This window comes from Aotus nancymaae, unplaced genomic scaffold (assembly GCF_030222135.1).
Source record: "Aotus nancymaae isolate 86718 unplaced genomic scaffold, 86718_ANA_hifiasm-v0.15.2.pri h1tg000067l, whole genome shotgun sequence".
In the NCBI taxonomy this organism is placed as follows: domain Eukaryota; kingdom Metazoa; phylum Chordata; class Mammalia; order Primates; family Aotidae; genus Aotus; species Aotus nancymaae.
In genome coordinates, this window is record NW_026988482.1 from 605,252 (window position 1) to 629,974 (window position 24,723).

At 40.5% G+C, this 24,723-nt stretch overlaps 1 protein-coding gene across 16 annotated transcripts in view; it reads right to left on the reverse strand.

Annotated features, from left to right (window-relative positions):
- ZMAT3 (zinc finger matrin-type 3) overlaps positions 1-24,723 on the reverse strand; it is a 122,204-nt gene that overhangs the window by 87,631 nt on the left and 9,850 nt on the right. For 4 of the 16 annotated variants that reach the window (XM_064366820.1, XM_012472266.3, XM_064366815.1 and 1 more), the window contains exons 1-2: positions 3,828-5,987; positions 1,607-1,725 (exon numbers count right to left, since the gene is read on the reverse strand). The exons of 1 other annotated variant lie outside the window; for it this stretch is intronic. The gene's annotated coding sequence lies outside the window, so the exon portion shown is untranslated. Of the gene's footprint in view, positions 1-1,606; positions 1,726-3,827; positions 5,988-9,382; positions 11,269-12,918; positions 13,056-13,342; positions 13,461-24,435; positions 24,457-24,723 lie in introns of those variants that run through there. 11 more of the 16 variants (XM_012472267.3, XM_012472264.3, XM_064366811.1 and 8 more) reach the window with 7 other exon arrangements.

Here is a 24,723-nt window from a genome sequence, read left to right on the forward strand (position 1 = left end):
TGGGTTCATTCCAGCCTGGAGTGACAGAGCAAGAATCCGTCTTGAAAACAAAAACGAAAACAAAACAAAACCAAAAAAAAGAAACAAACTTGTCAATAGTCGGTAAGTCAGAAGCCCTTCCAAGACAGAGCCAAAGTTCATGACAACTCATTGTTCTGTAACGCTAATACTACGGAGAAGTATTAAAGTGTAGGAGAAGCAAAAAGGAGAGACAGAGAGAGAGAAGTAGTGTAAGGAGGAGAACACTGGGAAGAGGAGAAGTTAGAAGGAGAAGAGGAAAAAGAAGGCTAACAACGTTCCGTGCACTATGCTAAGTACTTTATCTCACTCAATTGTTACAGCAACCTTACGATAGATACTGTGAATAACCCCATTTCACAAAAGAGGCTCTTACGGTTTAAGAAATTTACTCAAGGACACAGACAGTAGGTGATGGGTTTTACAAATATTCTATTGACCTTTATCTTTGTCTGAAACTACTCTTCAACTAATTCCACATTCAGTCCACTTATTAGATAAACAATATGTAGGTTTTCTAAATACAGTCTTGTAACTTCTTGGTTTATCCATCACACAGCTTTAGGAACAGGAGAATTCAAGTAAAACAGTATAGAATCACTACTGAGTAATTCTAACTTACACTATATTCGAAACATTTGTCAAAGATGATGTGATTTAGGAAATTCGGGGCCAGACAGGGTGACTCACGCCTGTAATCCCAGCACTTTGGGAGGCCAAGGCAGGCGGATCACTTGAGACCAGGAGTTTGAGACCCTGTCTGTACTAAAAATACAAAAAATTAACCAGGTGTGGTGGTGCACGCTTGTCATCACAGCTACTGGAGAGGCTGATGTAGGAGAATGACCTGAGCCGAGGAAGCGGAAGTTGCAGTGAGCCAAGACAGTGTCACTGCACTCCAGCCTGGGTGACAGAGCAAGACTCCAATCTCAAAAAAAAAAAGAAATTTGAGTGCCAATGATAGTCGATGAAATCAGGTTGACAGACTATGTTTAATGCTTCCCATGATTTCGAGTGAGCAAAGCAGACCTCTAGATCAGCAGCTCCCGACCTGTTTGGCACCAGGGACCGGTTTTGTGGAAGACAGTTTTTCCACGGACTGGGGTATGGATGATTTGGGGTGATTCAAGGGCAGTACATTTATTGTGTACTTTATTTCTATTATTATTTCATTGTAATATATGATGAAATAATGACACAACTCAACATCATGTAGAATCAGTGGCAGCCCTGAGCTTGTTTTCCTGCATCTAGATGGTCTCATCTGGGGTTGACGGGAGACAGTGACAGATCACCAGGCATTAGAGGCTCATAAGGAGCGTGCAACCTAGATCCCTTGCACGCGCAGTTCACAATAGGGTTCGCATTCCTATGAGAATCTAATGCCTCCATTCATCTGACAAGAGGCGGAGATCAGGTGGTAACGTGAGCAATAGGGAGTGGCTGTAAATCCACAGGAAGCTTTGCTCACCCACCACTCACCTCCCGCTGTGTGGTCTTAACAGGCCATGGACCGTGCCAGGGGTCGAGGGCCCCTGCTCTAGAATACATGCATAATTATATCCTTTATAGGCTATTTATCACTTACTCCCCTGTGTTTTTCTTGATTTTTGTAGCCGACTTTGACATTTGTTTTCCTCTTCTCCCCACACCTCACTCCCAGCATCTGTGTCCTCTTCCATCTTTTTGGCATTTTGTCAACTATCCCTAATAAAAAAACAAAAACAAAAAAAAAGAAAGAAAAAGAAATCCAAAAGAATTAGAGACAATGCAGTGAGCAAATGAAAACTTAAAATACACAAATAATGACTATTCATGTCCTGTGAAATAACAGACAATAGGATATCTGTGAAACAAGAGCAGGATGCTATTTAAAAGAAACACTCAGAGGCAAAGCATCTTAGTTATCTATTGCTGCATGACAAATCACTTTAAAACTTAGCAACTTACAACAAATACTATCTCACACAGTTTCTGTGAGTCAAGAATCTGGGAGCAACTTAGCTAAATGGTTTAGAATCAGAGTCTCTCATAAGACTGCAGTCAAGCTGTCATCCAGGGCTACAGTTTTCTGAAGATTTGGAGGACCCTCTTTAAGATAGTTCATTACATGGCTGCTGGTAAGATACCTAGTTTATCTACAAAGACCTCTCCATAAGATTCTTGTGGGTTCTCAAGACATAGTTACTGGTTTCTTCCAGAGCCAAGTAATCAAGAGAAAAGGCAATCAGAAAGCCCCAATGTCCTAACCTAGTACCCAAAGTCACACACCATCACTTGCTCTTTTTTAAAAGTTCATTACAAGTTACTAATCGAGCCCCTATGCAAGAAGAGGCTACAGTTTTTTGATAGGAGCATCGAAAAATTTGTGGACACACTGAACCACCACACAAGACCAAAAAAACACAGCTCTAAGAAACTATTATAAATGTGACCAAAGAACGACCCTAAAGATAAAAACTCAACAGAAGTACTAACAGGTAAAGTTGAAAAAAGTTGCCCAAAGTCAGAGATGATTAATACAAGAAAAAATGGTTTAAAAAAATACAGCTTTAATCCAGAAGTTCAAACACCCAAACTATTGGAATTTTAAGAAGACCAAAGAATATAAAAGTGGACATAATTGTATTAGGTTGTTCTTGCATTGCTATAAAGAAATACCCAAGGATGGATAATTCATAAAATAAAGAGGTTTAATTGGCTCACAGTTCTTCAGAAAGTACAGGAAGCATGATGCTGGCATCTGCTCAGCTTCAGGGCAGGCCTCAGGAAACTTGCAATCATGGCAGAAGGCAAAGGAGGAACAGATGTGTCACATGGCAAGAGCAGGAGCAAGAGAGAGAGTGGATGGGGGGAGATGCCGTACACATTTAAACAACCAGATCTCATGAGGACTCACTATTGCAAGGACAGCACCAAGCCAAGAGGAATCCACCCCATGTCCCAAGCACCTCCCATCAGGCTCCTCCTCCAACACTGGAGATTTTCATTTCAATGTGAGATTCAGGTGACACAAATATCCAAATTATATCAATAATTAAAAGATTTTCCCAGAACTGAAGAACATATATCTCCAACTTCATAAAAGGATTCCCTACTGCTGAGCACAATGTATTAAAAAATGAGCCAAACCAAAGCACAGAAACATCAGAAATAAAAAGGAGATACTAAAAGCTTCCAGAAAAGACAAATCATATATAAAAAAACCAGAACAAGAATGATATGGACCTTCTCAACAACATTGCATCTAGGTAACAATGAGGTAATGTCTTCAAAATTCTGGGTGAATGAATACAACTTCTATCTTAATTCTATAATGAACTAAATGATTCACTATGGACTGAATTATAACCCCCCCCAAATTTATATATTGAAGCCCTAACCCCCAATGTGATGGTATATGGGGATGGCGTATTTGGGAGATAATTACGTTTAGAGGCCATGTGGGGGTCAGTGGCAGTGGCGTACACCTGTAATCCCAAAGCTTTGGGAGGTCAAGATGGTAGGAACACTTGAGGCCAGGAGTTAGAGACCAGTCTGGACAACATAGCAAGATCCCATCTCTAAAAAAATAATAAGAATTGGACATGGTGGCATGTGCCTGTAGTCCCAGCTACTTGAGAAGCTGAGATGCAAGGATCGCTTGAGCCCAGGAGTTTGAGGTTACACTGAGCTATCATCATGCCACTGTACTCCAGCTTGGGTGACAGAACAAGACTTTATAATAACAACAACAACAAAAGAGGTCATGAGAGTAGAAAACCCCATTATGGGATCTGTGCCCCTAGAAGAGACGTCAGAAAACTTACTCTGTTCCTCTCCCCTCCATAAGAGGACCCAGTAAGAAGGCAGCACTCTGTAAGCTACAAAGAGGGCCGTCACCAGAAACCTGCCGTATTGGCACTCAGACTTTCAGCCTCCAGAACTGTGAGAAACACATTTCCATTGTTTAAGTTATCCGGTTATGGTATTTTGTCATCATAGCCCAGGCAAAGACAGTGTCAGTTATCTGTGAGATGTAAACAAAGAAGTGTTTGCACATGTAAGGTCTCAGGAACGTATGCCTCACGCTCTCCTGTGATGCTGTAGCTAATATGAATTGTTAAAACAAGGAATAGAGAAGGAAGACATGAGATAAAATAAGCAGATCTGACACAGAAAATCCACAAAATCTCAATATAGAGACTATGCAGTTGTGTTCTTTTAGACTGAAAATAGTCAAAATTGGAGGAGAATATAAGGCTCTGGGGAAAAATGCATGACATAGATTATCTAACAGGGTTCGTCCTGTATATAGTCGACTGAGTGTAGAAAGAATTAGCAATATATACATAAAAATGAAACAAATTAAAATATAGGATAGTTTTAACTCCAAGAAATATTAAAAGGCATATGAGGCTGGGTGCAGTGGCGCATACCTGTAATCCCAGCACTTTGGGAGGCCAAAGTGGGAGGATTGCTTGAGCCCAGGAGTTCAAGACCAGCCTGGGCAACATAGTGAGACCCCCATCTTTTAAAAAGAAAAAAGAAAAGGAAAGCTATATGAAAAATGACAATAATACAACCTATGGCTCAAAGTAAATAATATTCACATAATTTAAATCAAGTTCTGACCAAAAGAAATTTTAACACAGTGAACCTGGCCATTCACTGGGAACGTTATTGTTATGCATTTTTTGTTTTTATTACAATTTTCTAAGCAACATCTACCTAAGATCCAAATTCAACATGCCTGAGGTAAGGACTAAAGATATTTATATTTTACTACATTCCTCAGGTATTTAAAAAACGTGGCCAAGTTTGAAAACCATTTTTCCAACGAATTCTGAGGACAGTGAGATAAAAATGTTCATATTTAAGTATCACTTTTCCTTCATATTTAAATACTACCCCCTCTAAAATTGTTAGACATGACTTTCTAATATCTGCAATGAATAAATCTACTTTTCCCCCTAGTTTCCAGAATTATCCTCATTTTATAGAATCACAGTGGAGGAAAAAGGAAAGAATTTCTAAAGCAAATCTTTAAATTTTGAGTTCCATGTAATGCTCTTCTCATATTCATACACACAGACTGGTAACCTGCTCTCTAGGAGCACTAAAGAAAATGAAAGGAAATGACTTAAGCTACAGGAAAATAGCCTGAAAGTAAAGAAGTTTCCTGACATTGAAATGTGTTAAACACTAATGTGGGTATCCAGAGATGTTATGAAATACTCACTTTGGATAGTTTTTGGAAAACGTCCCATCTGTAGGGGTTTAGAGAATTAAGCCTGAGGAAGGTAACTGGGAAGACTGAAAACATTTACTCATTCATTTATTCGTTTAGCAAGGACTTCTTGAGCTACTATTAAGTACCTGGCACTGTGTTAGGTGTTGAGTATTTTAAGACAGCATTTTTCAAATTTATTTGATGATGGAATAATCAAATGAAAGTGTGTAATAAATCTCCATCAGAGGAATTTCTAATATATCATGTATATTTGGATAAAAAGAAATACAAAAAGAAAATCTCAAATTAGTTGCTGCAAGAAAATAAATTAACAAAATATATGAAGCTTAGAAAAACAGCTTTAATCTCATGCTGTTATAAAGTATGATACACGATACACATTTGCAAATTATATTTATACACATTTTTATAGGAGAATCAACTAAATTTTTTCAGAACTTGTGGGATTTCATCAAGGTGATCAGATACAAGATAAATATACAAATCACTTCTAAAATTAGTTATAAAATGTAATGGAAGTGTTGGAGTAGGGATCTGTTTCCTAGAGCAATCAAAACAATGAAATACCTATTGATAAGATTATAAGGAAACATATAAGCTCTATTTAAAGGATCTGGTAGTAGTTTACTGAAATGCATGTTTTTGTTTGCTCGTTTGTCTGTTTGTTTGGTTGAGATGGAGTTTCACTCTTGTCTCCCAGGCTGGAGTGCAATGGGGCGATCTCGGCTCACTGCAACCTCTGCCTCCCAGGTTCAAGCAATTCTCCTGCCTCAGCCTCCCAAGTAGCTGGGACTACAGGCACCTGCCACCATGTACCCAGCTAATTTTTGTATTTTTAGTACAGACGAGGTTTCACCATGTTGGCCAGGCTGGTCTCAAACTCCTGACTACAGGTGTTCCACCCGCCATGGCCTCCCAAAGTGCTGGGATTACAGGTGTGAGCCACCGTGCCCGGCCTGAAATACATGTTAAAGTACATTTAAAACATGGACAATTCCTAGAATGGAAATTCTTTCAGTGTTGTTAAAATGTCAGTTCCCTGCAAATTAACCTATAGATTTAATGCAATTCTAAATAAATTCCCATATGTAGATGGGTAGATAAGCTGGTGTAACATGGAAAACAGATTATAAAGTTCATTAAGGAGAATAAAATACATTAAAATAACCAGAAACAGATGCTACATTGACTATGGAAGTTTAATTCCTCTCCCTTTAGTCCCACCTAAAAACGTATTAAATGGATTTTTGAAAAGGATAAATTCACAAGGAAAATCGGGAACACCAAAGATATCAACAAATTTTGGGAAGATGAAAAACAGATGGAGAAATGAGAACAGAGAAGAGGAGGATGCCATAAGTTAACTACCAAAAAGAAGCATATTGACTCACCTCACTTAAACCCTGGGAGGCTCAAAATATGGTTGAACCAGGTGCCCTAGTTCTGGAGATCCTAACAGCTGATTGCCCTCCAATGAAGCCTACAAGTTAAGGAGTACACCCAGCCTTTTTGGAGCCTCTATAAAATATAAACTGATAGCATGGGTCACCAGGCATTTGAGGAAAGCTTCCTGCCCAGGCTGGAGTGCATGGCGTGATCTCGGCTCACTGCAATCTCTGCCTCCCGTGTTCAAACCATTCTCCTGCCTCAGCCTCTCAGGTAGCTGGGACGACAGATACGCACCACCACGCCCAGCTAATTTTTTTGTATTTTTAGTAGGGATGGAGTTTCACCATGCTGGCCAGGCTAGTCTCAAACTCCTAACCTCAAGTGATCCACCCACCTCGGCCTTCCAAAGTGCTGGGATTAGAGACATGAGCCACCACAATGGCCTATAATTGGTAGAATTTTAATAAAGTTTGTAGAAAAAAGTACTGTATCAATGATAAATTTCCAGGTTTTCATAATTGCACTGTTGTTACATAAATGAATATATTTGTTCTTAGAAAATACACACTTAATTGGTTAAAAAAAGGACATTAAAATGATATCTAATTTCATATTAGCAGGCTGGACGTGGTGGCTCATGCCTGTAATCCCAGCACTTTTGAGGCCAAGGCGGGCAGATCACTTGAGGTCAGGAGTTTGAAACTAGCCTGGCCAACATGGCAAAACTCCGTCTCTACTAAAAATACAAAAATTAGCCAGGTGTGGTGAAGTGAACGTGTAGTGCCAGCTACTCAGGAGGCTGAGGCACAAGAATCTCTTGAACTTGGGAGACAGAGGTTGCAGTGAGCTGAGACTGTGCCACGGCACTCCAGCCTGGGCAACAGAGCAAGACTCTGTCTCAAAAAACAAACACCACCACCAAAATACCAGACTCAGCAATAGCTTCATGTTATTACAGTTCAGGTCACACTGTGCCACCAAATGAGTTCAGGTCATGTAAGATTTTGCCACTACAAGATTTATGAAAAGGAAAAGCCATAGTTTTCAGAGCACCTGAGGTTTCTAAATCGTGGATAAGACACTGTTGACGTGTAATACACAGGAGGAGGATTACCTGGCACGAAGGCAGGATAGGCCCGGCACAGTGGCTCGTGCCTGTAATCCTAGCACTTTGGGAGGCTGAGGTGGGTGGATCGCTTAAGGCCAGGAATTTAAGACCAGCCTGGACAACATAGTGAGACCCAATGTCTACCAAAAAATTAAACAATTAGCCAGCCGTGGTGGCATTCGCCTGTAATCCCACTGCTTTGGGAGGTCGTGGTGGGAATGTTGGCGGGTTTGGGGGTGCAGGGGAGCACTCAGCTCACTCCCCGGTGGGCTCCAGGCTCTTGGTCTCTCGCTCTCTCAAGAATGGGAGAGGGGACGACAGCGGCTGCGCTCGTAAAGTAAATACCGGACCCGAAAAGTTTTTGTAGAAAAGTGATTTATTTAAGCAGAGAGAGAAAAAGGAGGAGAGAGAGACAGCTAGCTCGCGCTGAGTGAGAAGGGCTCACAGAGGGGAGAAGCAGGGGAGGAAAGCCCCTGTCACGCTGCGTGAGAGAATCCGGAAAGACGGAACCGGGAGGGGAAAGCAGCTTCCACGAGAGAGCGCGGACGGGGACGGGGGGGGGGGGGGGGGGGGGATCCACGCGGTGAGGGAGGCAGGGACCTTCATCCCGGGGGGAACTCCCACCTCCTCCAAGCCCCTGGCCAATGAAAAGAGTTCCCTTAAACTTCCGCTGCGGTGATTGACTTCTGATTTTTTTCCCACGCCCGCGAAAATTAAAACAGAAACCGTTCCATGTCCCGGCTGGAGAGGCATGGGCGGGGCGGGGCGCTGCGAAGTCCTTGCCCTTAAAACTACACCCCTCTGTGGACACGAAAAGAGCGCACGTTCCCCCAGGAGGCGCACTTGAGCCCCAGAGGCTGAGGCGCAGGGGCCTGGGATCCCGCCACTGTACTCTAGCCCGGGTGACAGACGAAGGGCCCGCGTCAAAGGGAAAAAGGCCGGCGCGGGGGCCACTCGGAGGCTGAGGCAGGAGACTCGTCGGAACCCGGGAGGCAGAGGTTGCAGAGAGCCAAGATCACGCCACTGCACTCCAGCTGGGTGACAGAGCGACATGCCACCTCGTTAAGAAAAAAAAAAAGGCAGAGGATCCCCTAAACTTACACAGTAGTAATTAGCACTTTTTAGTAGTTGCCCTGCTAGTGCGAACTGGACTACACAGCAGTCTCAGAGGTAACGTTTACTGAGCATTTATCATGTCTATGTACACAACTGTTTAGAGTGACTCTTTAGTTCTCAAAACAACCTCAGAAGGTAGGTACCGGTATCATTCTCATTCTACAGACGAGGAAACTTTACACATGGAGTTTATGGACCTTAGCCAAGTTCACACAACCTCACGGAGCCAGAGATGACTACTTACAGTGTGACCCCAGAAACTCTTTAACTACTCTAAGCCTCCATTCCTTCATCTGTATAGTGGGATCTCTACCCCTAGGGGATCGTTTTGGGAATGAAATAATACACATTTTTAAATGTCTTTGGAAATTTAAGTCAGAGCTAATTTGGCCCAGCAAGGGAAATACACGAAGCAGCTGTAACCATGAACACTACTTAGGCTATTATCTACAGTGACTGATTAATCGACAGATACAATACTGCAGTGCTCTAAACAAAAAGGAAAAAAAAAGTAGTACCAGAAAGAAGTCCTTTCTTGGCCTTTGCACCTCAGCTGTGCTTCAGTTTAGCTACTTCTTCTTCTTCTGAACTCCTTAAGCAGCACTGGGTAACTGCTGCAAAGGCTGTTTTATTTTCTGGATGAGGACTAAAGCAATCCCACGAGCACTGTTTCATCTGCACCAGGACTCTCTTATTGAGGGGTACAGGAAAGTGGTTTCACAGGGAAGAGAGGATAGGAAGAAAACGACCAATCATTTGAAGGGCTTTCTCAACCGATATCCACATGCTGAAGATTTAAATACTTGCCCCACCGCATCAGGAGTACCTGCCTCTGTGGCCCATCCCCACTCTAAGGCCTTGACTCTTAAATTGACACGCTACTATTAACGTTCTATCCTTCCAGTGTGTAAGGGCAGAACCATGGTTGATAGACACTAATTTAACCAAACAGTTTCAATCAGTGGTTCTCAGAGTACGGGGATCAGCAGCATCAGCATTACGTAGAAATGCGTTAGAAATGCAAATTTATAAATCCCTCCCCAGGAGTACAGACTCGGAAACCCTGAGGATAGAACCCAGCAATTTGTGTTTTAGCAAGTCTTCGAGGTGAGTCTGAAGCTCTCTAGAGTCTGAGATCCACTGGTCTAAGTTCTTATTCACACAAGCAATTTTCGGTCATTTGATTGGAGGAAAGTTCAAGAATGTGTGTTCCTGCATTAATCACTTCCTAAAAACCGCTAAACTGGCATTTAAATAATCTTTCTGATCAGACAAAACAAATAAATACTTAAATATAAAGACATCTGTAAAAGCAAAATAAATCTTGGAACCCCAGACTCACAAAGCCAAAAGGAAAAGTCAAGCCGGGTCATGCAAACCTGCCTCCCACTTTGGTTCCTAAATAAGATGGCTACAAAGATGAAAAGCTACAGACATACCTCCCGCAGATTTTGCCCACGAGGAAATTCCTTGTGGGCCCCCAGATCTCTACCCTAAAGCAGTTCTGTTGAAGCTCACCACGGCAATTTAAATCAACAGTCTATCTTCACAGGTGTGAGGACATAGGACAGAACTCAAAATCATCCCTCTGCTCACCTGAGACAAATGTGTATCTGACTGCTTCCTCTGCCCTATTTGTCTATGTTGTCTTATGTAAAAACGCAGATTTGCCGAGCCAGACAGAGGCATGAATGACTATTTTCCCCTACCCACTTCTCACATGAAAATTGTGTATTTCCCAGCATCTCGCCCTTTCCCCTTTAAATGCTGAAGCCCTCAAAATCACCTTCAAAGAAAGGCACAGACCTGTCTCCCAGGCACATGTCCTTAACTTTGGCAAATAAACCTCCTAAAATGACCGAGACCTGCCCCGATCATTTTCTTTGATTTACACAATAAAGGGAATACGGACTTTAAAATAATCTCATTCTTACTAATTTTAAAATAAAGCAAAATAATTTCCCATATCTGAACTGTGACAATAATTTGAACTTTTTTCTGAAGAATGGCTTCAGAAAGGGAAAAGAAGTTCCCATATAAATTTCAAATTTCTCGACAGTCCCAACTTAAAAATGTTTTTACACAAAATTCATTAACAATTAATTCCTTGACATAGTTCAGGTATTATCATCTCTTTCCTCCAGGGAAACAATGCAGCAGACAGAACTGTGATTTTTGGGGGGCAGCTGTACCTCCTTTGGTCTTACTTTACTCTTAAAGAAATAGAAGAATGAAATAAATAGCAAGTTTGGGAAGGAAGAGCTTAGGAACCAAGCTGTCTTCTTTTACCTTGAAATACTCATGCTACCTAAAAAAAGAGACAATTGAGTCATTTTTTAAAAATTAAGACTTAAATGAATTAATCTTTGTTAAAATAGCAAAGTATATGAGAAAATACCAACAAAATAGTGTTTTGTCTATTTTTGGAATTAAAAAGGGACTTAGATTCTAAAATGTCAAGGACTTTTACATGTTTTATTAGTTTTTTAAAGAACTTGTGGTTATGTTTTCTGAACAAGGCACAATGTGATCAGTCCATGTAGGCATAAACTGACCAAAAAGAAAAAAACCTTCTTTCTCCACGTGTCATAAATGGATCCATTTGGGGTGAACATGCTTGTTAATTAGGGGTTATGACATTGAACAGGGTATGTCAATGCAGAAATGTAAACAGGGATGGTAAATTCCATTACTCAGTAAAATTTCATGCATAAAAATTAAAAATGAATAGGAATTCATGGAGTTAACACCTGACGCAGATGTTTACAGTACAGTGTTGATGTGCTTCTGTTCTTTCAGTGTGTTTTTTAAAGTTTGGAGATACATATATATATAGAGAGAGAGAGAGAGAGAGACAATAGAAGCTTTTAATGAACAAGCGTAAGCTCTTTCCCAGTCAACATTTTGGGAAAGTTTTCAAAATCAAAAGGATTTTCTTTTGCATTGTCCCTATTATTTCACCTACACTCCTAAAGTACATAAGAAACAAGTCTTATTTTGACCTGTACCCCACTTTCAGCATTGAACAGACAGCAAGTCAACAAAGAAACACTGGACTTAATCTGTATCATACACCAAATGGACCTCACAGATATTTAGAGAATATTTCAACCAACAGCTACAGAATACACATTGTTCTCAGTACATGGATCAAGGATAGAGCACATGTTAGGCCATAAAACAAGTCTTAAATATTTGAAAAAATTAAAATAATTTCAACTATCTGCTTTAACCACAATGGAATAAAATTAGAAATCAATAACAAGATAAATGTTGGAAAGTATATAAACACATGGAAATTAGACAATATGCTCCGGAATGACCAGTGGGTCAGTGAAGAGATTAAGAAAAGAATTTGAAAAATTTCTTGACAAAAGCAATAATGAAAACACAACATAGCACAACCTATGGGACACCAGGAAAGCAGTAATAAGAGGGAGGTTTGTAGACAGAAGTGCCTACAACAAAATAGAAAAAGAAAAAAACTTCAAAAAAGACCGAAACTAATGAAACATCTAAAGAACTAGAAGAGCAAGAACAAACCAAATCCAAAATTATTAGAAGAAAAGAAACAATAAAGATCGTGGCAGAAATCAATGAAATTGAAATGAATAAAACAATACAAAAGATCCATAAATCAAAAAGTTGTCTTTTTGTGTGGAAAAGACAAAATTGACAAACCTTTAGTCAGATTAATGAAAGAAAGACAGAAAGAAAGAGAAAGAAAGAAAGAGGACCAAATAAATAAAATCTGAAATGAAAAAGGGGACATTACAACTGATAACTGCAGAAATTGAAGGGATCATTAGTGGCTACTATGAGCAACTATATGCCATTAAATTGGAAAACCTTGAATAAATGGATAAATTCTTAGACACACACAACCTATCAAGACTGAACCATGAAGAAATCTAAAACCTGAGCAGACTAGTATCAAGTAACAAGATCAAAGTCATCATAAAAAGTCTCCTACCAAAGAAAACTCTGGGACCAAGGCTCTCACTACTGAGTTTCACAAAACACTCAAAGAAGAACCAATGCCAGTGCTACTCACACTATTCCAGAAAATAGAGGCGTATGGAATACTTCCACGTTCATTCTGTGAGGCCAGTATTACCCTGACAACAAACCATACAAAGACACATCAACAAAACAACCACAGGCCAACATCTCTGATGGAGATTGATACGAACATCCTCAATAAAATGCTATCAAATGGATTCAACAACATATTAAAGTGATCAGTGGTCATAACCAAGTGGGATTTTTCCAGGGATGCAAGTACAGTTGAACACATGGAAGTCATCAATGTGATACATCACATCAACAGAGTAAAGAACAAAAACCATATGATCGTTTCAATTAATGTGAAAAAAGCATTAGATAAAACTCAACATCCCTGCAACCAGCCTGGATAACATAGGAAGACACTGTCTCTATAAAAACTTTAAAAATTAGCTTGGCATGATGGCACATACCTGTAGTCCCAGCCATTGAGGAGGCCGAGGTAGGAGGATTGCTTAAGCCCAGGAGGTTGAGGCTGCGTTGGGCTGTGATCATGCCACTACACTCTAGCTGGGGCAACAGGATGACACCCTGTCTCAAAAAAAAAAAAAAAAAAACGAAAAGAAAGGTAAAAAAATCAATATCCGTTCATGATAAAAAGCCTCAAAAACTGGGTATAGAAGGAACATACTCCAACATAATAAAAGCCATATATGACAGAGCCATAGCTAGTATCATACTCAATGGGGAGAAATGGTAAGCCCTTCCTCTAAGGTCGGAAACAAAACAAGGATGCCCACATTTACCACTGTCTTTCAACATAGTGCTGGAAGTCCTAGCTAGAACAATCAGACAAGAGAGACAAAGGTCATCCAAATCGGAAAGGAAGATGTCAAATTACCCTTGTTTATAGATGATATGATCTTATATTGGAAAAACCTAGAGACTCTACCAAAAAGCTATTAGAACTGGTAAATTTAGTAAAGTAACAGAATATAAAATTAATAAAATCAATAAACAAAAATTAGTATTCTTCCTTCCTTTCTCTTTAAAATTTATTTATTTATTTAGAGATGGAATCTCACTCTGTCACCTAGTCTGCAGTGCAGTGATGCAATCTCAGCTCACTGCAACCTCCACCTCCTGGGGTCAAACAGTCCTCCCACCTCAGCCTCCTGAGTAGGTGGGACCACAGACATGTGTCACCACACCTGGCTAATTTTTTGTAAAGATGAGGTTTCACCATATTGCCCAGGTTGGTCTCGATCTTCTGAGCTCAAGTGATTTGCCCACCTCAGCCTCCCAAACTGCTGGGATTCCAAGTGTAAGCCACCACGCCTGGCCAAAAAATCAGTAGCATTTTTATCTGCCAACAGTAAAAATCTGAAAATGAAATCAATAAAATAATCCCATTTACAATAGCCACAAATAAAATTAAATACCTAGAAGTTACCTTAACCAAAGACGTGAAAGACCCCTACAATGAAAATTATAAAGCATAGGCAAAATAAATTGAAGAGTACACCAAAAAAATTGAAAGATATTCCATGTTCATGGATTGGAAGAATCATTATTAAAATATCCATACTACTCAAAGCAATCTATAGATTCAATGCAATGCCTATCAAAATACCCCTGACATTCTTCACAGACATAGCAAAAACAATCCTAAAATGTACATGGAACCACAAAGGACCCAGAGTAGCCAAAGCTATACTGAGCAAAAGGAACAAAATTGGGGGAATCACATTACCCCAGTTTTTTATATACAAACACACAGAGAGACATGTAAATTTGTATGTGTTTAATTTTTACTGTTTATATATACATACCTTAACATGTAACATATATAAACTGCAAAAATTAAACTGATTGTTTTAAAAAGTACAATAGTATTTTATCTTTATAAAGTTAAGATGGATTTTCTATTGTTGTTGTTGTATTTTGAGACAGGGTCTCACTCTGTAGCCCAGGCTCAAGTGTACAGTGGCAAAATCTCAGCTCACTGCAACCTCTGCCTCCCAGGCTCAAGTGATCCTTCCACCTCAGCCTCCCGAATAGCTGAGACGACAGGCGTGCACCACCATGGCTGACTAATTTTTTTGTATTTTTGGTAGAGACAGAGTTTCACCATGTTGCCCAGGCTGGTCTTGAACTCCTGAGCTCAAGTGATCCCCCTCACCTCGGCCTACCAGAGTGCTGGGATTACAGGCATGAGCCACTACGCCTAGCCAGGATTTTCCTTGTGTGACACCAAGCCTGAAAACTAAAAAGAAAAAAGACTGGTAGACTTGACTACATAAACATTTAAATATTCTGCACTTCTGAACAAAATTAACAGATAAATGACAAGCTGGAAAACAATATTTGTAACATAGAGAGAGGTGTTTCAAGATGGCTGACTATAGGCATCCAGCACTCACCAGCTCCACAAAGAAAAACCAAAATAGCAAGTAGATAATCACACTTCAAATAGAGCATCTAAGACAGAGCACTGAGATTCAACTGAGAAATGGCAGTAAACACCTGAGGCATGGAAGGAGCAAAGTAGTCAATTAGGCCAGGGTCAGCTGGGAACCCAGAGAGGCTTCTCAGTGCAGGGAAAGGCTGAGTGAGAGGTCCCAGCAGTCCCCATTCCCACCCAACAAACCTCTATAACTCTAGCCATGGGAGACCCCTCAACCTTCCTGGGCCCTGAGACTAGCATAGGGAGCTGCCTGGAAACCTCATAACAGCATTGTTCAAGACAGGGAGCTCACACTGGATCCCAAACACCACTCCTCTGAGACATTAGCAGCTGCAGCACAGTGACATTTTTGTGAAGCTCAGCCCTGACAAGACCAAATCCTGATCTGGGACCCAACGGCCCGGGGTCAGCCTCCCACAGCCAGCCAGAAGACTGCAGAAGAATGATGCCAGTTGGACCCAGTGGAGCAGAAGGTTCCCAGTACTCTAGCACACACCTGAAATGGGTAGTGTAGCACATGAGGGAGGATGCTCCCAGGACAAAGGGAGCCAAAGCATGTGCTCCCCAGAGCCAGAAACCCACCTGCCTGGGGCCATTGCCACAGACAGCAACTCAGCCAGCAACAAGACGGCAGTACACCTGCATGCACCCTGAGGACAGGGTCTCCATGCTTGGCATCACTGGTGCTGCCTCCATCGCTATTCTCTACTGGCAGCAGACCTGCCCCACCCCAGCAGCAGGGCACTGGAAAGCACCCCGAGGATTGGCTGTCCTGCTGCTATCACTGCCACCACCACCACCCTGGGTGCCAAAGCACGCACTTCCCAGAGACTGAGGTCTGCCTGCTTGCAGCTGTTGCCGCTGACAGCAACCCTGCCTTCCCAAGCAGCAGGGCCACAGCACATTTCCATGCCCCTGAGGACAGGTCGTCACCACCTACCACTGCTGCTGCTACTACACAAACACTCCCTTGGTGGGGACTGAAGGTTATAACACGCTGCCCACTGTGTGCACCACCAGAGGACCTGAGGGCAGAACCACCTGGCCGGGCCCTCCCCCTCCCCCAACTCCCAGTGCCTAAACATGCCACCTGGGGGCTTGAGGATCGTTCTGTCCCATCCGCCACTCAGGGGCCTGAGGATGAGCCCATCCTACCTGCCACTACCAACACAGCTGGCATCCACCCACACATCCACCTGGGGGCTGGCCCATGCACCTACTGTAGCCACTGTTAACACCAGCATGTGCCACCTAGGAGCCTGAGGGTTGGACTGCCATTGTCCACACCATGCATGCTGCCCAGAAGCCCAAGGGCTCAGCCACCCACCCAGCTCACCACTGCCACTGCTGGTACCTGACCAAACTATCTGAAGGCCCAAGAACCAGCCCACTTACACCCAGTAACACCAGTGGCTCCATACACCACCTGGTGTCTCAAGAACAGGTATGCTGAACCTGCCATTACCACCACTGGGGACAAGGACTGCCCCATCTGGCATCTGTGTCCTCAGTAAAACTTAACCACGCTTCCACTAACAACCACAGCCTAAGCTACTGAGGAAATCACAGACACCACTGACATTATTTATAGCAGAAGAAATCACGCAGAGACCACACTACTATGCGCATCTAAAATCAAAGCCAAGACGTCCAACCCAACCAACAGCACAGATGCACCTCCAAAAAAATCTGCCCTAGGAAATCCAGTCCAAACACTGGAAGAAATAACTATTATACCAGATGTGCAGTTATCACATAAAGATGCAGAAACATGAAAAAGCAAGGAAATATGATGTCTCAAAAGGAACACAATAATTCTCCAGCAACAGATGCTAATAAAAAAGAGCTGTATGAAATGCCAGAAAAATGTTCAAAATATTCATTTTAAAGCTTAGTGAGAGACAAGAAATCACAGAATGAAAAGGAATCAAAAATGTGATTCAGGATATGAATGAGACAGATATCATAAAAAAGAATGAAAGAGAAATCCTGGAACTGAAGAATTCAATAAATAAAATTTGAAAATATATTTCAGAGCTTCACCAGTAGACTAGAAAAAGCAGAACAAAGAATTTCAGAACTTGAAGACAGATCTTTTGAAATAATCCTGCTAGAACAAAAATAATTTTTTAAAAAAAGGATGAACAAAACCCATGTGACCTATGAGACATCATAAAGTAATCAAATGAAATGTTTGAATTTTAGCATTCCAAAAGGTGAACAGAAGGCCAATGGAATAGAAAACCTATTTAATGAAATCATAGCTTAAAACTTCCCAAGGCTAGTCAAAGACTTAGATATCTAGATACAAGAACTCAGAGATCACCAAATTGATAGTCAAAAAGGTCTCCCAGCACATTATAGTCAAAAGCCAAAGGGAGAATTCTAAAACAGCAAGAGAAAAGCATCTCTCATATATAAAAGAATTTCTCCCAACCCCTGCCATCAAATTAACAATGGATTCCTCAGCAGAAACCTTATGGGCCAGGAGAGAATTGGATGATATATTCAAAGTATTGAAAGAAAAAAAAAAGCCAGCCAAGCATACTATATCCAGCAAAGGTTTCCTTCACAAATGAAGGAGAAAGCAAAAGTTATTGCTTGCTTCCCAAACAAACAAAAACTAAAAGAATGCATCACCACTAGACTGATTTTATAAGAAATGGTTAAGGGGTCCTACAATTGAAAGTAAAAAAAAAACTGTATCTACTGTCAGGAAAACACATAAAGGTATAAAACTCAGTGGTATAGCAAACATACAAATAAGGGGAAGAAAGGACCCACATGTCACCACTGTAGAAAACCATCAAGCCACAATGACAAAACAACAAATAAGAGAGGAGCAAGGGACACACAAAACCATCACAAGTCATGCAATAAATCAGCAGGAACAAACCCCCACATAACAATACTAACCCTGAACGCAACCAATCCACTTAAAATTTGTAGACTGCATCAATGAATAAAAAAAATTACCCAACTATATGCTGCCACAATAAACTCACCTCACCCGTAAAAACACATATAGACTGAAAGCAAAGGGAATGGAAAAGATATTCAATACAAATTGGAAACCAAGAGCGATCTGGAGTAGCTATACTTACATCAGACAAAACCGACGTTAAGTCAACAACGGTAAAAAGAGACAAAGATGGTAATAATATAATGATAAAAGAGATCAATGTAGCAAAAAGATGTAACAATTCTAAATACATATTCACCCAACAATGGAGCACCCAGGTCTATAAAGACAGTACTTTTAGATCTAAAGGGAGAGATAGGTTCAATACAATAATAGTTGGAGACTTCAACATCCCACTCTCAGCATTAGAAAGATCGTCGAGATAGAATTTAATAATTTAGACCAAATGAACCTAAGAGATATTTACAGAATGTTACCTCCAACGGCTGCAGAATATACACTGTTCTCATCAGCACGTGGGACATCCTTTAAGATAGACCATATGTTAGGCCGTAAAACAAACCTCAATAAATTTTTAAAATCAAAATTATATCAAGTAACTTCTCAGACCACAATGGAATAAAATTAGAAATCAACGACAAGAGGAACTTCAGAAACAGTACAAAAAGATAAAAATTAAACAGCATGTTCCTGAATGACCATTGGGTCAAGGAAGAAGTTAAGGAGGAAATCAAAAACTGTCTTGACACAAATGAAAATCTAAATACAGCATACCAAAACCTAAGTGATATAGCAAGCAATGCTAAGAGAGAAGTTTATAGCAGCAAACATCTACACCAGAAAAAAAATGCACAAAGATCTCAAATAAACAACCTAATGATGTACCTCAAAGAAGTAGAAAAGAGCAAACCGGACCCAAAATCTGCAGAATAAATAATAAAGATCAAATATCAGAGCTGAACTAAATGAAATAGAGACTAAAAAGATCAATACAAAGGATCAAGAAAACAAAAATTGTTTTTATTTATTATATTTAAAATTTTGAGAAACATGTGCAGAACATACAGGTTTGTTACATAGGTATACACATGCCATGGTGGTTTGCTGCATCTATCAACCCATCATCTGCATTAGGTATTTCTCCTAATGCTATCCCTCCCCTATCCCCCAACCCCAACAGGTGCTGGTGTGTGATGTTCCCCCTCCCTGTGTCCATGTGTTCTCATTGTTCAACTCCCGCTTACGAGTGAGAACATGTGGTGTTTGGTTCTCTGTTCTTGTGTTGCTGTGCTGAGAATCATGGTTTCGAGCTTCATCCACACGTCCCCGCAAAGGACATGAACTCATCCTTTTTTATGGCTGTATAGTATTCCATGGTGTATATGTGCCACATTTTCTTCATCCAGTCCATCCTTGATGGGCATTTGGGTTGGTTCCAGGTCTTTGCTACTGTGAACAGTGCTGCAATAAACATACATGTGCATGTATCTTTATAACAGAATGATTTATACTCCTTTGGGTATATGCCCAGTAATGGGATTGCTGGGTCAAATGGTATTTCTGGTTCTAGATCCCTGAGGAATCGCCACATTGTCTTCCACAATGGTTGAACTAGTTTACACTCCCACCAACAGTGTAAGTGTTCCCATTTCTCCATATCCTCTGCAGCATCTGTTGTTTCTTGACTTTTTAATGATCACCATTCTAACTGGCATGAGATGGTATCTCACTGTGGTTTTGATTTGCATTTCTCTAATGATCACTGATGATAAGCTTTTTTTCATGTTTCTTGGCCACATAAATGTCTTTTTCTGAGAAGTGCCTGTTCATATCCTTTGCCCACTTTTTGATGGAGTCATTTGTTATTTTCTTGTAAATTTGTTTAAGTTCTTTGGAGATTCTTGATATTAGCCCTTTGTCAGATGGAGAGATCACAAAACTTTTCTCCCATTTAGTAGGTAGCCTGTCCACTCTGATGATAGTTTCTTTTGCTGTGTGGAAGCTCTTTAATTAGGTCCCATTTGTCAATTTTGGCTTTTGTTGCATTGCATTTGGTGTTTTAGTTATGAAATCTTTGCCCATGCCTATGTCCTGAATGGTACTGCCTAGGTTTTCTTCTATGGTTTTTATGTTGTTAGGTCTTAAGTCTTTAATCCAGCTTGAGTTAATTTTTGGATAAGGTGTTAAGGAAGGGGTCCAGTTTCAGTTTTCTGCATATGGCTAGCCAGTTTTCCCAATAGCATTTATTAAATAGGGAATCCTTTCCCCATTGCTTGTTTTTGTCAGGTTTGTCAAAGATCAGATGTTTGTAGATGTGTGGTGTTATTACTGAAGCCTCCGTTCTGTTCCATTGGTCTATATCTCTGTTTTGGTACCAGTGCCATGCTGTTTTGGTTTCTGTAGCCTTGTAGTATAGTTTAAAGTCAGGTAGCATGATGCCTCCAGCTTTGTTCTTTTTGCTTAAGGTTGTCTTGGCTATGCAGGCTCTTTTTTGGTTCCATATGAAGTTTAAGGTGGTTTTTTTCCAATTCTGTGAAGAAAGTCAATGGTAGCTTGATGGGAATAGTATTAAATCCATAAACTACTTTGGGCATTATGGCCATTTTCACAACATTGATTCTTCCTATCCATGAGCATGGAATGTTTTTCCATGTGTTTGTGTCCTCTCTTATTTCCTTGAGCAGTGGTTTGTAGTTTTCCTTGCAGAGGTTCTTCACGTTGTATTCCCAGGTATTTTATTCTCTTTGTAGCAATTGTGAATGGGAGTTCACTCATGATTTGGCTCTCTGTTTGTCTATGATTGGTGTATAGGAATGCTTATGGTTTTTGCATATTGATTTTGTATCCTGAGACTTTGCTGAAGTTGCTTATCAGCTTAAGGAGATTTTGGGCTGAGATGATGGGGTTTCTAAATATACAATAATATCATCTGCAGAGAAAATTTAACTTCCTCTCTTCCTATTTGAATATTCTTTATTTATTTCTCTTGACTGATTGCTCGGGCCAGAACTTCCAATACTATGTTGAATAGGAATGGTGAGAGAGGGCATCCTTGTCTTGTGCCAGTTTTCAAAGGGAATGCTTCCAGTTTCTGCCCATATGGCTGTGGGTTGGTCATAAATAGCTCTTATTATTTTGAGATACATTCCATCAATACCTAGTTTATTGAGCGTTTTTAGCATGCAAGGGTATTGAATTTTATACAAAGCCTTTTCTGTAACTATTGAGATAATCATGTGGTTTTTGTCATTGGTTCTGTTTACATGATGGATTACACTTATTGATCTGCATATATTGAACCAGCCTTGCATCCCAGGGATGAAGCTGACTTGATCATGATGGATAAGCTTTTTGATGTCTTGCTGGATTCAGTTTGCCAGTACTGAGAATTTTTCTATCAATGTTCATCAGGGATACTGGCCTGAAATTTTCTTTTTTTGTTGTGTCTCTGCCAGGTTTTGGTATCAGGATGATGCTGGCCTCATAAAATGAGTTAGGGAGGAGTCCCTCTTTTTCTATTGTTTGCAGTAGTTTCAGAAGGAACTGTATCAGCTCCTCTTTGTACCTCTCGTAGAATTCAGCTGTGAATCAGTCTGCTCCTGGGCTTTTTTTGGTTGGTAGGTTATTAATTACTGCCTCAATTTCAGAACTTGTCATTGGTCTACTCAGGGATTTGACTTCTCCATGATTTAGTCTCGGGAGGGTGTATATGTCCAGGAATTAATCCGTTTCCATTTCTTCTAGATTTTCTAGTTTATTTGCGTATAAGTGTTTATAGTATTCTCTGGTGGTAGTTTGTATTTCTGTAGGATTGATGGTAATATCCCCTTTATCATTTTTTATTGTGTCTATTTGATTCTTCTCTCTTTTCTTCTTTATTAGTCTGGCTAGTGGTCTATTTTGTTGATCTTTTCAAAAAATCAGCTTCTGGATTCATTGATTTTTTTGAAGAGTCTTTAGTGTTTCTATCTCCTTCAGTTCTGCTCTGATAGTTGTTTATGTCTTCTACTAGCTTTTGAATGTTTGCTCTTGTTTCTCTAGTTCTTTTAATTGTGATGTTAGGATGTCGATTTTAGATCTTTCCTGCTTTCTCTTGTGGGCATTTAGTGCTACAAATTTCCCTCTAAACACTGCTTTGGCTGTGTCCCAGAGATTCTGGTAAGTTGTCTTTGTTCTCATTGGTTTCAAAGAATTTCTTTATTTCTGCCTTAGTTTCGTTATTTACCCAGTAGTCATTCAGGTGCACATTGTTCAGTTGCCATGTAGGTGTGTGGTTTTGAGTGAATTCCTTAATCCTGAGTTCTAATTTGATTGCACTGAGGTCTGAGAAACTGTTTGTTATAATTTCCGTTCTTTCGTATTTGCTGAGGAGTGTTTTACTTCCAATTCTGTGGTCAATTTTAGAATAAGTGCAATGTTGTATTGAGAAGAATGTATATTCTGTCAATTGGGGTGGAGAGTTCCATAGATGTCTATTAGGTCTGCTTGGTCCAGAGCTGAGTTCAAGTCTTGAATATCCTTGTTAATTTTCTGACTCGTTGATCCATCTAATATTGACAGTGGAGTGTTAAAGTCTCCCACTCTTATTGTGTGGGAGTCTAAGACTCTTTGTAGGTCTCTAAGAACTTGCTTTATGAATCTGGGTGCTCCTTCTGAAACTAAGCCAGGCTCAGAGAGACAAATATTGTGTGTTCTCACTCATACGTGGGAGCTAAAACACCAATCTTATGGAGGTAGAGAGTAGAATGATGGCTACCAGTGACTGGGAAGGGTGTGTGTGTTGCGGGCAGAGAATGAAGGGAGATTGGTTAATTGGTTGAAACATACGGTTAGATAGAAGAAGTAAGTTCTAATGTTCGATAGCAGAGTGGGCGACAATAGTTCACAACAACGTATATTTCAAAATAGCTGGATGAGGGGACTTAAAATGTTCCCAAAACATAGAACTGATACATACTTGAGGTGAGGGATGTCATGACTATCCCTACTTGATCATTACACAGTCTATGCAAGTAACAAAATATCATATATACCCCATAAATATGTGCAAACATTATGTATCAATAAAAATGTTTTTAAAGTTAAAAATGTATAGCTCACAAGATAGCTCAAATAAGCTAATACAAGTTTATTTGTGGATAATACTCTGTGTGTTTAAAAGACATTATTTGCAAATAATCTATTGCTTCACTCCAAATAAATTGAAATTAGATTTAATTATACTTTGAGATGATATATACTTCTTAGTTGTTGAAAGATGTAGACTTTCTTTTCACTGCTAGTGCTTGTCTAACACATGACACTAGGTGATGTCTGGTGCCACACTTCTGTTTGTAACATGGACCTGTTCCTTTTCTAACAAACAGCATATATATCAACCTGTTTCCCATTTGAGTCCTCCCATAAATCTAGCGCCTGTTTATGTGCTGTGAAAACAATACTGGTCTCATGGAACTGACTTTCTTGTGCCATGACACATATAAAGAAACAAATAATAAAATATTTAACCATAGTTTCAAAGTTCTACCTCCAGCATGGTAGGATAAGCCCCACTGTAGCCTAATTCTCCCTCTAAAGCTCTAGACAAAATAAAGCAACTACCTGAGGACTCTGAAAAGTAAACAAAAGCAAGTTGGTCACGGAAGGTAGTCAAAAATGCTGAGGTGCCACCTCCAAGGGGTACGTTTCCCAGGTCTTTGTTTTTCTATCTCATGGCTTCTCCCCAAGGAAAGGCCCTAGTCACAGAACTGTGCAGAAGAGTAGCAGCCTGAATGGCTAAAACTGCAATAAAAACCCACCTTTCTGGACAGAGGAACCAGGAAAAGGGGACTCAGAAGGCCAGAACATGGGAATTTCCAGAGAGGAGAGAGCTGGAAAGGGGATCTCTAAGTCTGTGTATGAGCCTATGCAAGATGTGGGCTTATCCCTGAGCTTCATAAAGTTTGCACAGATCAACAGAAGCATAGCAAAGGTTTTAAAACCTGAACTAAAATTTAAACTACCAAAGATGGCTGACTAGAAGCAGCGAGTGTGCACTGCTCTCATGGAGAAGAGACAGAATGGTAAGTCAACACCAGCTCTTCAACGGGATTGTCCAGGAGGACTTGCTAGGATTCATCAAGAAAGCAATGCAACCCATGGAGAACAGAGAGGAGTGACACAAGACAGCTGCTCACCCAGAATTCCTGTGGATCCAAGCGAGACTCCCCAGTGTAGGGAAATGGTGAGTGAGAGCCGCTGGGCAGCCGCACTTCTGCCACGGACCTTTTAAACCCTGAGCTCAGAAGATCCTTCCTGACCTCTTCTACCTAAGGCCTCCACACCGACACAGAGAGCTGCATGGAGTCTGGGCAGAGCCACCACTCAGGCACATGCAGAGACCTGGAAACTAGTAGCTCCAGCAGTAGGGGAGGCCACACTCTCTCTCATGCCCCTAGGATAAGGGCTAAACCCATGGGGCTGAG